We start from the raw sequence: 16,881 nt of genomic DNA, 5'->3' as shown, positions 1-16,881 counted from the left end.
TATACCAAGGTCTAACATTTGAATACCCAACTAATAAACAATTTTTAGTGTATACACTGCCAGGTAGATCATAAAGTGCAAGTGAATTTGTGTGAACACGGATATCTAAGATATAAATCACTGCACTATCAACATAAACTTGAACACTGAGACATTCTGTAGCTCAGGACAATGACACACTTTTAATTCACTGAATGCTGCCATGCTTCCAACTTCCTGCAAAGCTGCAATATTTGATGTGGATAAAAGTGCTTCAGCATGAGCATCATTCCATGATGATATACTAATATCTAGAATAATTGCACTTGATACTTTCGCTGTGATGGTGTGGTACGTTGTAGCACCATACAATTATGTTACGTATTATACTTACGTATTGCTCAATTAGGAATTGTATATTTTCCCTTTTGTATGATTAATTGTCATAGATTTTGTTGGACATTAATTTCATTATTGATTGCATTATATATTTATTGTAAAGAGTTTAAATTTGTACACAAGTCTGTAGGGAGAACCAAGCAAGTTCCTGTATGTTTGGCGCCAAAACAAGGCGTGGAGTAGTTGTAACTCCGAAGTGTACGCACGCATTTGTCTATTGTAGCGCTTTATCACCCTCTCTCCCGGCACTCATTTAGGTTCCTTTGAAGTAGCTAACATTGCCACTGTCCAGGAATCACCTCTTATCATAGCAACTTCGGTGCTACGGTCTCCACAATTAAGTGACACAGCTCACTTGGCCTCTCAGTATGCAACGTTTGTAGGTGAGATTGACTTTTCAGAGGTGACTCTTCGTCTCATTGCCCTGTAAGTGAACAACCTTCAAGCTTTGGTTTTACCTGGTGATTCATTAGGAGTTACGGATCGTGTTATTCATAGCTTTGTTCTTCAGCCAGGTGTTCGACCTGTATACGTACCCTCTTACAGGTTGCCTCACTTTCGTCAGCTTGTAGTACAGTCCTTGGTTGACGACTTGTTACGTGAAGGCGTTGTACAAGAGCCTCTCTCAGAGTGGAACTTGTTCTTACACACACTTTGGAATCACTAATAATATTTAAAATACGGAAAGAACTTTCTACAAACATAAGCGGAACAATATTCAACTGCAATACATACCATGTGGTGGTATAGTAATTAGAACTGTCGACCTAGGCCCTAAGGGCATTCAACTCGATGTCTGCCATGTACAGTAATACGCAAGTGAAAATAACACTCATTGAAATGCTTCGGTTGTAATCGTTCTGTGATGGTGAGGATTGGCACCTCGGCCAAGCAACAGATTGATTAGACTGTGATGTTGCTAAATTTTAACATTGTATTACAATAGTTACGTAATCAATTAGAGTACAGTCGCTTTGCTTTATATAAGCTATGTTATGCTTTAAAAAGAGTACTAATGCAAAAATGTAAAGCAAAACGACAAACTTACAATGGGACCTAAATGATGCTTGAGTACAGTCCTATAAGTTTTTATTCAATCAATATTTAGAATACCATTTCATTTACTTAATCACAAAGAAAAATTCTACGTATATCCAATCCACTGAATAAATCAACATAGGTTTTAGCCTCTATTTCCACGACCATCTGAAATCCAGGGAAAATAATTATGTGGTATTTTGCATTATAACCTTTGTAACTCATATCCTTCAGAATCTTTCAGTGTGTTTGTCTGCAGGTGCCAGAGGTCATCTCTTCATAATGTGGGCGGGGCATCCATTAAAGAAAGCACTATTGGCAAAAAATAACCTTGACAAACATTACAAGTACTCAGTGTTCACAACCCTGATTACATGAGGTGAGAAGCGAGACGAATCAATCAGCTGGGATTAAACCCAACATCTGTGCCTTTTGCTCAAACTGCCAGGCTATGTGGCAGTCATCGGCAGCAGTTATCTTAGAAACCAACATTTCATAGTAAAAGTGGGTTATTCAACTTTGCAGGTAACCTGTATTAAGTGCTGAAATAAATTATTTGGTGTCCTACTGTACATAGCTCCCTTGTCCTTTGAGAACCTATTACCCTTGTACTTTCACCCACCTTCGCTTTCCCTTTCTCCTCTCGCCTTTTCTTCCCTTCACTCCAACCTTCTTCCCTTCCTCCCATTATATATATATATATATATATATATATATATATATATAATATATATATATGTATGTATATATATATGTGTATATAATATAATATGTATATATATATATACACATATATATGTATATGTATATGTATATATATATATATATATATATATATATACATATATATATATATATATATTTCTGCACAATCTTCCTCTTCCATATTCTTCACTCTCTCTTTCCTTATACGTCCACGGTTCTTTTTCCTTATCACCATCATCGCATTTTCTATCTCCACTACTTTAATTCTCTTCCCCCAACATCTCCAACCATTCTATTCAACGATCTAATCACCTTCGTCCTCCCTCCCCCTCTCTTTCATTATTGCACTCACTTCCCCTCCCCCACTCTTCCTCTCCATCATCCTCTTTACGCCCCTACATTCTTTCCCTCATCATCATAGCCACAGCTCACTTCGTGAGCTCCATCATCCTGGAGCTATTCAAAGATGCGTCTTGGGCCTAATCTAGCCATTTATAAGGATTCACTGAGAAGATAGGAATATATCTAACCCATAGTGTTGAGGAGATGGGGAATGGGGAAGAAATGGTTATGAAGTTGGGGATAGTGAAAGGAGGAAAGGGTGAGGAAGTGATATAAGGTAGGAATGAATAAATAGAGAAAGGAGCGGAAAGGATAGGGAATGCAGGTAAACTTGATTAAGGGGAATGAGACATGGTCATGCAATTGATGGTGGAAAGGCGAAGAAAGGGGAATGGAAGGGGTGTTAAGGAGAACATGTTGAAATAAAGACGTGGAATCGACAGGAAAAATTATTAGGTTTGGGCATGAGAAATGGGGCAATGAGGAAAGAAGATGTGGAGTGAGGACGGAGAAGTGGATGAGTGGATGAGGTGTTACTATGGAGGTGATATAGTGAGGGAAGTAAAACGGGTAAGGAACGCATACTGAAAATACTTGGAAATATTCTAAGTGTTGTATCAGATGTTGGTAGTAATAAAAATCATGAGAAGAAAGAAAACACTATTTGGTAGTGACGGTGGTGATGTCTGGTTCGTAAGAGGTGATATCGATGTAAAGTATCCATTTGGAAAAAAGGAGAGGAGGAGAGGGAGGATGGTGGGTAAAGGTGAGTCCCACTGGAGATGGGTAGAGGTACGTAGGCTATAGTTATGCTGAAGGTAATGGAATTTATGTACTCGTACATATACTCGGGGCACTCACGTTGGTAGGTTTGCGCTGCCCTTTGTAGTATTGGCAGTATTTTGCAAGAGTAACAGTTGTGGCGAAGACTGTTGTACAATGAATTGATGGAAGTGATAACTAGTAGTAGTAGCTGCAGTAGTAGTAGTAGCAGCAGTAGTAGCACTAGTAGTAGTAGTAAAAGTAGTAGTAGTAGTAGTAGTAGTAGTAGTAGTAGTAGTAGTAGTAGTAGTAGTAGTAGTAGTAGTAGTAGTAGTAGTAGTAGTAGTAGTAGTAGTAGTAGAAGTAGTAGTAGTAGTAGAAGTAGTAGTAGCAGTAGTAGCAGTAGTAGTAGTAATAGCAGTAGTAGTAGTAGTAGCAGTAGTAGTAGTAGTAGTAGTATTGATAGTAATGTTACTAATGGCACTGAAAGTAATTCTTATGGTAGATAAAGTAATTATGAAAGTGGGTGTGTTGGTTATGGTAGCGATGATACTAAGACCAATCGATGTGTTAGTAGTAGTAATGTTAGTCTTAGCTGTAATTCATGTAATTTATTCAGCCGATATAAACCTCCTACATTTATAAGAAAAAATAATATCAATTAGCCATTATGTGTGTGTGTGTGTGTGTGTGTGTGTGTGTGTGTGTGTGTGTGTGTGTGTGTGTGTGTGTGTGTGTGTGTGTGTGTGTGTGTGTGTGTGTGTGTGTGTGTGTGTGTGTGTGTGTGTGTGTGTGTGTGTGTGTGTGTGTGTGTGTGTGTGTGTGTGTGTGTGTGTGTGTGTGTGTGTGTGTGTGTGTGTGTGTGTGTGTGTGTGTGTGTGTGTGTGTGTGTGTGTGTGTGTGTGTGTGTGTGTGTATGCGTGCATTTTTAACTCGCCTTATATATTTTCTTATTCCTCCACTATCTTATTGTCCAATGCCATCGCCAGCGGACTCATAACTGTCTTTCCCTCTCGTAATCATTCAAGCAATCATAAGGAACAACACCTCGGGAGAGCATAACAGCACACACCTTTCCATCTGAGAACTTTCAATGAATAATCGTGGACAAGGAGATTGCTGGTAAATTGGTACCATTTGTTTTTAACGTAAACCTAATTAGTTGTTGTCATTCAATACTAATGACGTGTTCCTTTTGCCCCACTTCTGTTTGGTGTTGTAGTTTATGGGCGTAGTTTCGGCTCAAGACGAGGGGGTTTATGTAGTTGAAAAGTGAAAATTAAGCCTGACAGGGTACTCGATCAATGAAAATCTCTTTCACGATGGCTTTCATTTCATCTGCTGTTTTAAATCATAAATAAATCATGTAAAATAATTAAAAGAAAAATACTCATGTATTGTCTAACCATATTGAAAAGGTTTACCACGTTTGCTTATGCAGTGAGCTGTCGTAATAAAGAGGCTATTTATGATTCGAGAAGACTTTGTGTACAATCAGCTTCATATGAAAAATATACGTTTTCAACGAGATCGTCCTTTTAACACAATGAAGGTAAAAGGTTCCTCTATTCATTGAGAAACCTGAAGAAGATTCACCACCTGAAGACGAGACACGAAGGCTGTACATCACAGATACTACACACGGTGAAATAAGGAAGGTGCTGCCATGACTCAAAATAGGTAAGTCCCCTGAACTTGATGGGATACACCCAAGGACATTCAAGGAGTTAGCTAAAAAGTTACTGGAGCCTCAACAGATATTGTACAGCTGCTCATAAGGGGAGGTAATGGTACCGGAAGACTGGAAGACTGCTGTTACAGCTATCCACAAAGAGTGGGACAGGTATGACCCAGGAAACTGCATATTGGTCAGCCTGACAAGTGTGTTTCCTGAAATAATAGAGTCAGTATTGAGAGATGAAATTATGGCACTCATGAAAGAGTACAGGATATTCAGAAATAAACAATTCGATTTTATTTTTTGTCAGATCAACCGTGCTCCACTTTATCAAGTTTATCGATTTGTTGGTTTTCGGAACTCGAGGTAATGATTAATAGGGACAGACGGGGGCATTCGTATTGCGACGTTAGAGGTGAAATTCTTGGATCGTCGCAAGACGAACTACTGCGAAAGCATTTGCCAAGAATGTTTTCATTAATCAAGAACGAAAGTTTTAAAGGACAATTCCAGATGGCAGGCTAACTGTAGACGTAGTTTACTTGGATTTCACGAAGGTCAGGGTACCTCACAAATGATAGCTCGAAAGAGTGGCGTGTTACAACATTAGACGCAGAGTACTAAAATGGATTCAGAGCTTCTTGACAGGACACAAATAGAGGGTGATGGTAAATGGTGAGACATCATCTTGGAAACATGTGTTAAGTTGTGTCCTACAGGGCTCAGCACTAGGCAAACTCCTTTTTGTAATATTCATCAATGACCTCCCAGAAGAGGTAGAACAGGGTAGATGAGCCCAAGATTTTAAAGAAAACTCAGAGTGAGAAGGATTGCATGAAGCTACAAGAAGACCTGTACGGGATAAGACGATGGGCAGAAATGTGGCTCTTAAGCCTCCACCCAGAAAAGAGCAGGCACGTGAAGATAGAATGGATGTCTGTTCAGGGAAAGACTTACGACATCAGTAATGATATCTAGAGAAGTGGAGTAGGAAAGGATATTGGGGTGATCATCAACAACAAACTGACATTATCCGACCATCAAACTGATAAAATAAACAAGGCCAACAAAATTATGGGACTAATAAAAAGAATTTTTGCTTGCCTGGAGCCAGAAAAATATTTAACCTGTGAATGTATTTACAGCATTGGTAAGGCCATACCTCGAATACGCCAATCAGGTATAGTATCCCCACCTTGTGAAAAATATTGAGGTAGAGGGGAATAAGTAACGGAGTGTAACTAAGCTGGTGCCGAGCGAAAGAGACATTCCTAATAAGAAACGACTGAGAACACTTGGCATCCCCTCCCCCGGGATGACCAAATTGAGATCTTCAGGATCATCCCCGCTAGGTAAGACAGTGGTTGCACTGAGAGTCTATTTGAGCTGAGAGAGAATGCCATTACACCTGGGAACACAAGAGCTAAGCTGCATATCCGGAATTTATCCTTTCCTAACTATGTTGCGAACAACTGGAATGACCTACCAGGGTGGGTAATAAGTTCTGACTTAGTCCAGTTGTTTGAATCCAGGTTGAAGACGTACTGGCGGATCCAGGACCAGAAATATAACCATAAAGCATAAATTAACACCAGACGCAGCCAACAAATAGTCAGTATTTAGGCTGCCATACTGAGGGGATAGACCCCTTAAAGCCTTTTCCAGGGACTTGTTCGGGAGAATCTAGGAGAATAAAGCTGAGTAAAATTGATTGGTGATGGTATTAGATAAAACTCTGGGTTTAAACATGTTAATCCAGAAATCTTGTTAATCGCCTAAGGGAAAGTAGTTTTTGCAAAGCTGAATGGATCGTCTGACAATAGACAGAAAATCATTAGATTAATTTGTCCACCTGAAAGTGTTAGTAGAATCTTTAGCAGAGTACACTCATTAAATAATAGGTATACCTAGCTTTAGACAAAGGAATGGGTATTCGTTAGTTGTATGAAAAAGAATCTGGAATTAGAAAGTATCATTTTTCATAAATGGTGACGAAAGTATTACTATTGTAATATGATATTAACTCAAGACACTCTTATCTAATTGACGAATAAATCTAAATGGTTAATACATGTAATGGTAAATTTTTTTGGCAGAATGACGTAATATGTAGTTTATTCAGGCGAATTTAATATCAACCGATTTTATTCAGATAAACAAGCGTCACATTATCGAAAGAGTTATTGGTGATGCGGTTATTTTTAACGATGTTGACCTTCCCCTAGCATACTGTTTGACAATAGGCAGAATGAAACATATATTTTGATAGAAGGGTTAATATACATTTCTATTTATTCTCTGAGCCTGAAGGAGATTTCTTCGGTCGATTAGAATATTCTAGCGTCTAGAAATACACATATAGATAATAAATGTAGATAAGAGCAATCTTAATACTTTAATCATCAGCGCCCAAGAAAAACAGAGTGAGGATATTACGCGAAAAATAAGAAATCGCCATGAGCAACTCATTATAGACCTCCAGCCACCGCATCGAACTCTCCTTCCCTCCTCCTCCTCCTCCTCCTCCTCCTCCTCCTCCTCCTCCTCCTCCTCCTCCTTCTCTTATTACTATTTCTTTTTTCTCGTTCCCTTATTCTTCCCTTTCGTTTTCTCGTTTTTTTTTCTTTGCCTTCCTCCTGATTCTCCTTTACTCTTTCCTTTTATTTTCTTCATCCGCCTTTCTTTTTCCTCCTACTGATGTTTTTTCCTACACTTCTACCACTTCTTCTTCCTCCTGATTGGCGGAGGTATATCAGCTAAATAAATAAAAAGTAGGAAATCAATCAGACAATTAATCAATCAGCGAGGTAAACACCATAATCCTTCTCCTCTCGCCCTAAGAATCATTCATAACAAATCCATCTCGTGGCAGGCTCCCGATCTCTCTCCACCATCCTTAGGCAGTTAAGATTTACTTGACGCTACCTCGACCTACTGTAATGCCCATTAAACCTCTTCAACACCAAACGAATAATGAAACATATGAACTTTATGACAAAAAGATATATAAAAATTAATATACAAAGAGATAAATAAAGGAAAAAAGTAGATAAATGACCGTGATACTCAAGCAAACTCGAAGACGCTATTAGAAAAATAGGTATCTATGCACTTGGTCCATCCAAATAATGATGTACTATGCTGGTTTCGTTCCTGCTGAGAACAGGAGATTTTAAGCAGTTAAGGCGGTTAGCTTTGATCTAAAGATGTGTCACGATTTAGAGAGATCAGTTTTATTAGTCTGTGTTTTGGGGAATGATAGCAATGACGTCGCCTACATATCTGAGCCAATCGACCCCTTACCATTAAGCCTGATAAAAATGTTCTATTTCTAGCAACTCCTTGTATAAAGGGGGTCATCACTGCACTTAATGGAGTACTCATAACAAGACCTCTGTGCTGCCTATGCTCCTCACCATTAGAAATGAATGATAAAAAATCAATGCACAATAATATCAGTTATATATAATCGTGTCTTATTTATCAAGATTAAGTGAAGGGGGTCACACTGGTTCAGATATATAGACGACGTCATTACAATCATTCCGAAAACAGAGATGTGAATAGCAAACTGAGAATGCTGAACGCGGTCAATAACAATATTCAGTTCACAGTAATAAACGAACAAGACAAACAAATTCCCCGTCCTTGATACATTGATAAGACCAGTAGAAAAACAGTGAAATTCTCATTATACAGAAAAAAACGAAGGTAATTTAATGCATCACTTCTTCCATAATGACAGGACAAAAAGTGATATAATGATAAGCTTTATTCCCAGGGCACTTCGGATCTGTAGTGAAAAATATTTAGAGGATGATTTTGATTATATTACGAAAACTTTCGACAAACTTAGATACCCGAAGGGATTAATGAAAAAATTAAGAAGATGGAAAAACAATTTATGATCAAGGAGAGAAAGAATGAAATTATAGAAATGGTGACAATTTCGTTATCGGCACCAGGTTCTGAAACCTTACCAGCAATAGATAACTGCCTAAAGAAAAGCAAGTAAGAACGTAGCAAAAGTGACCAACAAGAGGATCGGAGAATTGACGAACACATAGGAGAAGAGAATCAACGTAATAGTTGCAACAGTTTCATAATGGAATATCATAGTGATTCAGAGGGGATTAGAGTAGAGACATTCCTACAAGTTGAAGTGGGTGAGAAGAGGAAGGCCTGGAGTCTTATTCCGAGTTTTATTCTTGACTAGTTTCGCTGCAAGAGTTAATATGGACTGAATTTGAGAGGAAGTCCAAGAATTAGGTGGATGGATGGTGTGAAGGGCGCCTTATGAGCAGGAAAGGGAGAAGGCAAGAGATAGATATGGGTGTAGAATCTTTATGGATGGACTAGAAACTGACGCGGCCCAAAGGGATTTCCCCTTGTCTTCTCTATTCTTGAATGAGGGTATGAAGATGGAAGGTCGCCATGTAAACGAAGCTGTGGGGATCTTCTGTGAATGTCCTCATCCTTGCTGCATTGTTTCTGATCTGGACAGTGGGCGGATGACAAGGATAGCTCTTCATCCACGAGAAAGTTAGATAAAAGGTAACAAAATGGGTTATGGGTGAAAGTGGGATGGATGAGGTGGAATGCCTTGGCTGGCTAGCCCCCTTATAAGGGGGAAGAAATCTTTTGGTACACAGATAGTTTATAGGCGCAACATGGTATATTTTTGCTAACATAACATCTAAATGTAATATATACCTCTTTGATATTACCTATCATTATGAAGTCACTTCTTGCCTTGAGGTTATACGCTTATTTCATATTTTCTTAGTGTCACAAGTGCAACAAAATTTCGGGACATCAAACTTAAAGAAAACACATCACGGACATAACGTCTTATCTTTCTATAAACATATTGGCATCCTCCAAGTGACATCAGACCACCTGGCATCCAATTTTCTTTTGATGTTGACAAATCTATCTTCCCACCTTTCCTACTCCTCTTTCTTTCGTCTTCCTCGTTTCTTCCACATCCTTCTCTAACTTCCATGCCTCCTCGATCCTCTTCTTCTTCCTAACTCTCTTAACACTCTTCCTTCTCCTCCTCCTCCTCCTCCTCCTCCTCCTTGTCCTCAACTCATTCCCTTCCTCTTTTCCCTCTTTCATTCCTCCTCTCCTGCTCCTCCTTTTCTTTCTCCTCCTCCTCCTCCTCTCCCCCACCCCCTTTTTCTTTACGTTATTATCCCCATCCTTGTCCTCATTCTCACTCATTTCCTCCGTTTTCTAACTTATAATCATTCTGCTCCTCCTTGTTCTCTTCCTCCTACTCCTTCTCTACTTTCCCTCCAGCACCAACTAATCATCCTCATCCCTGTAATCATTCTCACTTACTTCTTCTTCCTCCTCCTCCTCCTCCTTTTGGGTTATTTCTCTTCGTCCACCTCTTCCTCCACCCCGCCGTTTTCTATAAACGGCGCGTGAGCATCTGCGAGGGGAAGATAAGCGGCTCTGATGCTAAAGGTGACAGGAGCGATACTCAGAGACGACAATAGCACGCGTTCAACCTCCTCCCTACACTAATGTCCTCCCTATAACCCACCGCCCTCAGCGACGTGTGAGAAGATCAAGGAAGGACATTACGCGTAATCTGCATGGCTACGAAACACTCTCAGGAGGGTATTCGAGATAGAATGTTCAAGATAACGCGGCACCCGTAAAGGCGCTGACTCACTTAGATATACATGCATAGCGGAATGATCCCCTACACATTTATCCATACAGATTTCTATACAAAGGCAGCGCGATCGTGTCAAGGTCACTTTGTTTATGAAAACGGGTTTGAATGAGGAAGTGCGTGGAATACGTTGAATATACAATAACTGCGCGCTCTGTTTCGATATCACATTGATATGAGCAAGGGAAACAGGGACACACAGATCAAATTCCTCCAGATAGTTTCAGATACGTCTTATCGGACGAAGATGGTTTAGAAAAGAAAAACAATCTCCTATACAACTAAGGCATGTATAGTTTCCTTATACACGTTTATGTCCTTCACTGGCTGAAGAACGTTTCATACATCTCGTTTGTTATGTTGTCAATAATTTATTCATTAATCTCATTAAGGTTTTCCGACCTAGTTTTTAACCTTTCGGTTCATTGCAAGTCAAAACCAGCAAGGTAGTCATCCTTTCGCTTATTATTCCATCGACATTTGTTTTGCAAGATGTATGTGCCACCTTGTTTTCAGGAGTATGATATGGTTTAATAATACTTCTTTTAAGAGCAATATGAATGTTAATTGGGTTATGTTTATCTGAAAGCAAGGGATCAAACATATCAACACGAAAGTATTTTTTATATCAGGGAAAACATATGGAGAACGAATAACGTAATCTACTACACTGGCAACAGCACAAGTTGCAGCACCTACGTACTCATTCATGACAGTGACAAAGTTTGATCATCTTTTTACTAATATTGTGTGTGTGTGTGTGTGTGTGTGTGTGTGTGTGTGTGTGTGTGTGTGTGTGTGTGTGTGTGTGTGTGTGTGTGTGTGTGTGTGTGTGTGTGTGTGTGTGTGTGCGTGCGTGTGTGTGTGTGATTCACCATGGCCTTGGATCACGTGTTGGACTCGTGATTGACAACTATTTCCCTCCCAGAAGAGAGCTCAGAGCTCATATATGACCGATCTATAGTAATGTTGTGATAGACTATGTGCATTATGTTATCTATGTGATATTGGAGACGAAGTACATTAAATTTCTCTGATAAAAGAAAATATACTTCTCAAAAAGACCCTACTATACAAATGTAAACGCTCAAAAGATCTATTCAGTAGTAAAACATTCAAACGTTTCTAAAATTAGAAAAATTCATAAAATAAGATTATTTCATTAAAGATTCTTCCTAGTAACTACTTGGTTAAGGTATACTCATATACATATATATAACTATATATATATATATATATATATATATATATATATATATATATATATATATATTCGTGAAGTAAGGAAGCAGGTTTTCTTTGATGCATGTAGAATTAAATACGACAGCATTCTGACAATTGTTAAACTTTTTCTTAATGTTTTCTATTTGTCTTATCAACTTTTTTCCAGTTGTAGGGTGAGCTGATACAAGTTCTCCAAAGTTTTCCATTTAATATTCTCGAGCTTTCGTCTTCAAAGAGACATCATCAGGATTGACAAAATTTCTGCAATAATGAATACAAATGTTGGTACATATAAGTTACAAAATAAATTCAATTACAAAAATACAAATACAAATAAACAGGTAGAACAAAAGATATATAACGAGAGTTATTACTTACGTCTACAAGGAAAGTACAAATAGAAAACATTAAGAAAAAGTTTAACAAGTGTCAGAATGCTGTCGTATTTAATTCTACATGCATATATATATATATATATATATATATATATATGTATATGTATGTATATATATATGTATATATATATATATGTGCTTCCTACAAACCAAATATATATATATATATATATATATATATATATATATATATATATATATATATATATATATATATATATATATATGTGTGTGTGTGTGTGTGTGTGTGTGTGCTTCCTACAAACCAAATCTAGCTAAATACTAGGAGAAATTGTCCACTCTAAAGTCATCTAATATTTACAAAGTATCCTGGAAGAAGCCCATAGTAGTTCAGCATGTACTAATTACAGGATCATGACACCCAATTTAGTTACAAAATTACCTAACTGTTCTTCTTAAACAATATTTAAATATAATTGGTAAATTCAAGTGTGGTAGCCACAAATTACCCAATACAACTCTTTGGCATAACAATTTATATTTAGAAGATAGACTTTGTACATTATGTAACATAGGTGTCATAGGAAACGAAATTCATTACGTATTCAAACGCTTTTTCACTGATAAAAGAAAGTATATTTCTCAAAAGGTTCTAATATACAAATGTAAATATTCAAAAGATGTGTGAACTATTTAGCTATAAAAACGCTCAAGCATTGCTACAATTAGTTAAATTCCTAAGATGAAATTATTTCTTTAAAGATTCTTCTTAGCAACTGTACTTTTTGTGCCTCCTACCAAGCAAAACGAGCTAAATTCCTAGATGAAATTGTCCAAATAAAGTCATCTGATATTTACAAACAAAATATCCTGGAAGAAACCTACAATAGTTCAACATACACAAACTACAGGATCATGACAACCAATGTACAGTTACAAAACTACTTAACAGGTCTTCCTAAACAATACTCAAATATGATTGGTAAATTCAAATGTGGTGACCATAAATTACCCAGCATAAATGGTATGTAAGTCAGGAAGATAGGCTATGTGCATCAGGTAATCTGAGTTACATAGGAGACGAAATGCCTTTTATTTGATAAAAAAGAGATCTTTCTCAAAAGTTTCTACTATACAAATGTAGATGTTTAAAGGTAAGTGACCTATTTAGTAATGAAAACACTCAAACTGTACTAAACTTAGCAAAACTCATAAGAGAAATATATATTTATTAATTCTTCCTCGTAACTGTTTGCCTAATGTATACTGTTTTTTTTTTCAATCACAACTAGCTAAATTCATAGGAAAAAATTTCAGACTTAATTGTTTTTGTGTACCTATGTGATTTCTGTGGATATGTAGCTTTATGTGTGCTGTTAAAAATGTGTTTATGCATTATGTAGTATGTATATACACTCATAACGGAAATACGTTTGCATAGTATTCCATCTGTATGTACTTTCATACCCCGTTGGGGATTGCCAGAGTTGAATAAACTTTTAACTTTTCAAACTTTTCAAACTTCTCAAACACACACACACACACACACACACACACACACACACACACACACACACACACACACACACACACACACACACACACACACACACACACACACACACACACACACACACACACACGCATGAGCACACACACACAAGCGCACACACACACACACACACACACACACACACACACAGACACACACACACACACACACACACACAATCCGGTGGCGGATTGGTAAGGCACTGGCCTCACAAGCCGGAGAACCGGGGTTCGATTCCCAGGCCGGGCGGAGACAAGTTGGGTTTGTCTCCTTTCACGTGTAGCCCCTGTTCACCTAGCAGCGAGTAGGTACGGGACGTTAGTCAAGGAGTTGTGACCTTGCATTCCCGGTGTGTGGAGTGTGAGTGGTCTCAGACCTACCCAGAGATCTGCTAATAATGAGCTCTGAGCTCACTGCGGTAGGGTGGTGTCTGGCTGTCTCGCAAAGAGGCTGCAGCAGATCCGAGGTGAATACACACACGTACGCACGCACGCACGCATGAGCACACACACACACAACACACACATACACGCACACACACACACACACACACACACACACACACACACACACACACACACACACACACACACACACACACACACACACACACACACACACACACACACACACACACACACACTTGTTACACCTCTCATGGCGCTGTGGTTAGAGCTCTGGCCTGCCACTACGGAGGTCCGGGTTCGACTCTCGCCCGGGGCTGATATAATATCAGTATCGCAGCGCTGAGGGGTGTTACTCCAACTCTCGTGGGCGGGGAGTTGTGTGTGTGTGTGTGTGCAAGGTCATAGCATTACCCATAGATCGGACCTACGAGCTCTGAGCTCTCTTCCAGGAGGGAAATAGCTGTCGATCACGAGTCCAACACGTGATCCAAAGACCAAGTGAATACACACACACACACACACACACACACACACACACACACACGTACACGTACACCCACACACACACAGACACACACACACACACACACACACACACACACACACACACACACAAACACAGATATATACACACACACACACACACTCACACTCACACTCACACACACACACACACATTCACACTCACACTCACACACACACACACACACACACACACACACACACACACACACACACACACACACACACACACACACACACACACACACACACACACACACACACACAAACACAAACACACTCAGTGGCGCAGTTGGTAGAGTCCTTGACTGTCACTACGGCGGTCCGGTTTCGAATCCTGCCCAGGGCTGAAGTAATTTCAGTATCGCTGCGTTTCGAGTCGTTACTCCACCTCTCGTGGGCGGGGAGTTAGGGGGGGTGTAAGGTCACAGCATTACCCATAGATCGGTCACACGATCTCTGAGCTCTCTTCCGGGAGGGAAATAGTTGTCGATCATGAGTCCAACCCGTGGTCCAAAGACCAAAGGTGAATCACACATACAAACACACACGCGCACGAACGCAGACATGCATGCGCACACACACACACATTCATATTTTAGGCTCATTGGGTGTGACAAAAGCAACAGGACTTGATGGGGGATCACAAATTGTATACTCAAGGAATGTACCGAATAACTAGTGGACAAAATTCAGTTTTTAATATGCTCGTTGAAAGAAGGCTAATGTTGCTTGATTAGAAAAGGGCATATGTGGTACCAATTCACAGAGGTGGAAGTAAGGAGACACCACTAAATTATAGACCGGTATCACTGACCAGCACAATAGTTAGTTAGTTAGAGGGCAGGATAAATAAGATGGGGGAGAGGGTGGGAGGGGGGATTTGGGGGTCTAGGGGAAGGAAAGAGTGAAATGGAAGGAAGTAAGAGTTATATTAGATGTGGGGCAGACCCACTTGCTCGGTTAGTTTATAATCTTTAAGACTTTGTATGCTCAGCACAATAGTGAAGTTATTTGAAAGGTTTGTAGAACATCGATAGATCATATAGCTTGAAGAGATGAAAAGTCTGACACACAGTAAGTCTGTGATATTTATATTATACATATATCCTTTTCATGGGATGTACAGAATTTTTATTTGTTTATTTACAAGAGAAATAAAAATGTTGTAATGAAAGTATAAACACATATACAAGAATTAAATAAAAAGTTTGTGTCAAGGGGTGACTAAAACGGAAAAAAACGACAACCGGGGACGCTTAGAAAACACTCAGTTACACTTAGGGGACACTTTAAAATGTGTTGGCTACAGTGTGTGTGTGTGTGTGTGTGTGTGTGTGTGTGTGTGTGTGTGTGTGTGTGTGTGTGTGTGTGTGTGTGTGTGTGTGTGTGTGTGTGTTTGTTTGTGTGTGTGTGTGTGTTTGTTTGTGTGTGTGTGTGTGTGTGTGTGTGTGTGTGTGTGTGTGTGTGTGTGTGTGTGTGTGTGTGTGTGTGTGTGTGTGTGTGTGTGTGTGTGTGTGTGTGTTCGTGTGCGTCTTTGTGTGTATGTGTATGTGTTCTATTTTGATATATTTGGTATTTACCTTTGTCTTATTAATATGGTTATTCCGTGTGCGTGCGCGTCTAACAAGCTGCTCGTTACTTGCAATCTGGCTTCACAGACACGAGCTTACATGCACAAGGCTGTGCTCGTAAACCTTAATCCAATTCTAGTCGGCAAAGGAATTGTTGGAGGTGAAAACTTGGGAAGAGATGAAAAAAGTTGGCGGCGGCTATCTTGAATTGAGGTCGCAAATTGTTTTCTAGGATTTCGTTGTCGTTGAGTGAGGGGGAGAAGTTGCCCAATTCACCCCCTCTTTTCCCCCTGCTTCCCCTTTCCTGCACCCTGAAAAAATGCAAAGCCTTTCTGCTCGTGCCCTGGGTTGCGTACCTTCAACCAGGGATGCCACTGTGATCTATGCCTGTTCCCACAAGTGACTGAGATTTTTCCCCACAAAATTCCCATAAAGAAATCTAGATTTTCACATTTTTCCCACAAAAGAAGGCATTCTTATATACACAAATACGTTCATTGTAACATATACTTTGATCACAAAACATCCCATGTGAGCAAATTTCTCCCACAAATTTGTGGAAAATTCCCACAAAATGGCATCCCTGCGGCTTCAACTACGCCTTCCCTATGCCCTCTCATCCTTTACTTCTCAACGTTATCTTTGGTTTCTCTT

The 16,881-nt window shown here is 39.3% G+C and overlaps 1 non-coding gene across 1 annotated transcript; it reads left to right on the top strand.

Annotated features, from left to right (window-relative positions):
- The first annotated feature begins 5,213 nt into the window (after positions 1-5,213).
- LOC143018829 (small subunit ribosomal RNA) lies at positions 5,214-5,388 on the top strand. The gene has a single exon (XR_012965777.1). It is a non-coding gene; the product is annotated as a small subunit ribosomal RNA (ribosomal RNA).
- The last annotated feature ends 11,493 nt before the right edge of the window (positions 5,389-16,881 follow it).

This window comes from Oratosquilla oratoria, chromosome 35 (assembly GCF_046742065.1).
Source record: "Oratosquilla oratoria isolate Oo_2021 chromosome 35, ASM4674206v1, whole genome shotgun sequence".
NCBI classification, from domain to species: Eukaryota; Metazoa; Arthropoda; class Malacostraca; order Stomatopoda; family Squillidae; genus Oratosquilla; species Oratosquilla oratoria.
The sequence above is the reverse complement of the archived record's forward strand: the minus strand, read 5'-3'. Positions and strand labels throughout refer to the sequence as shown.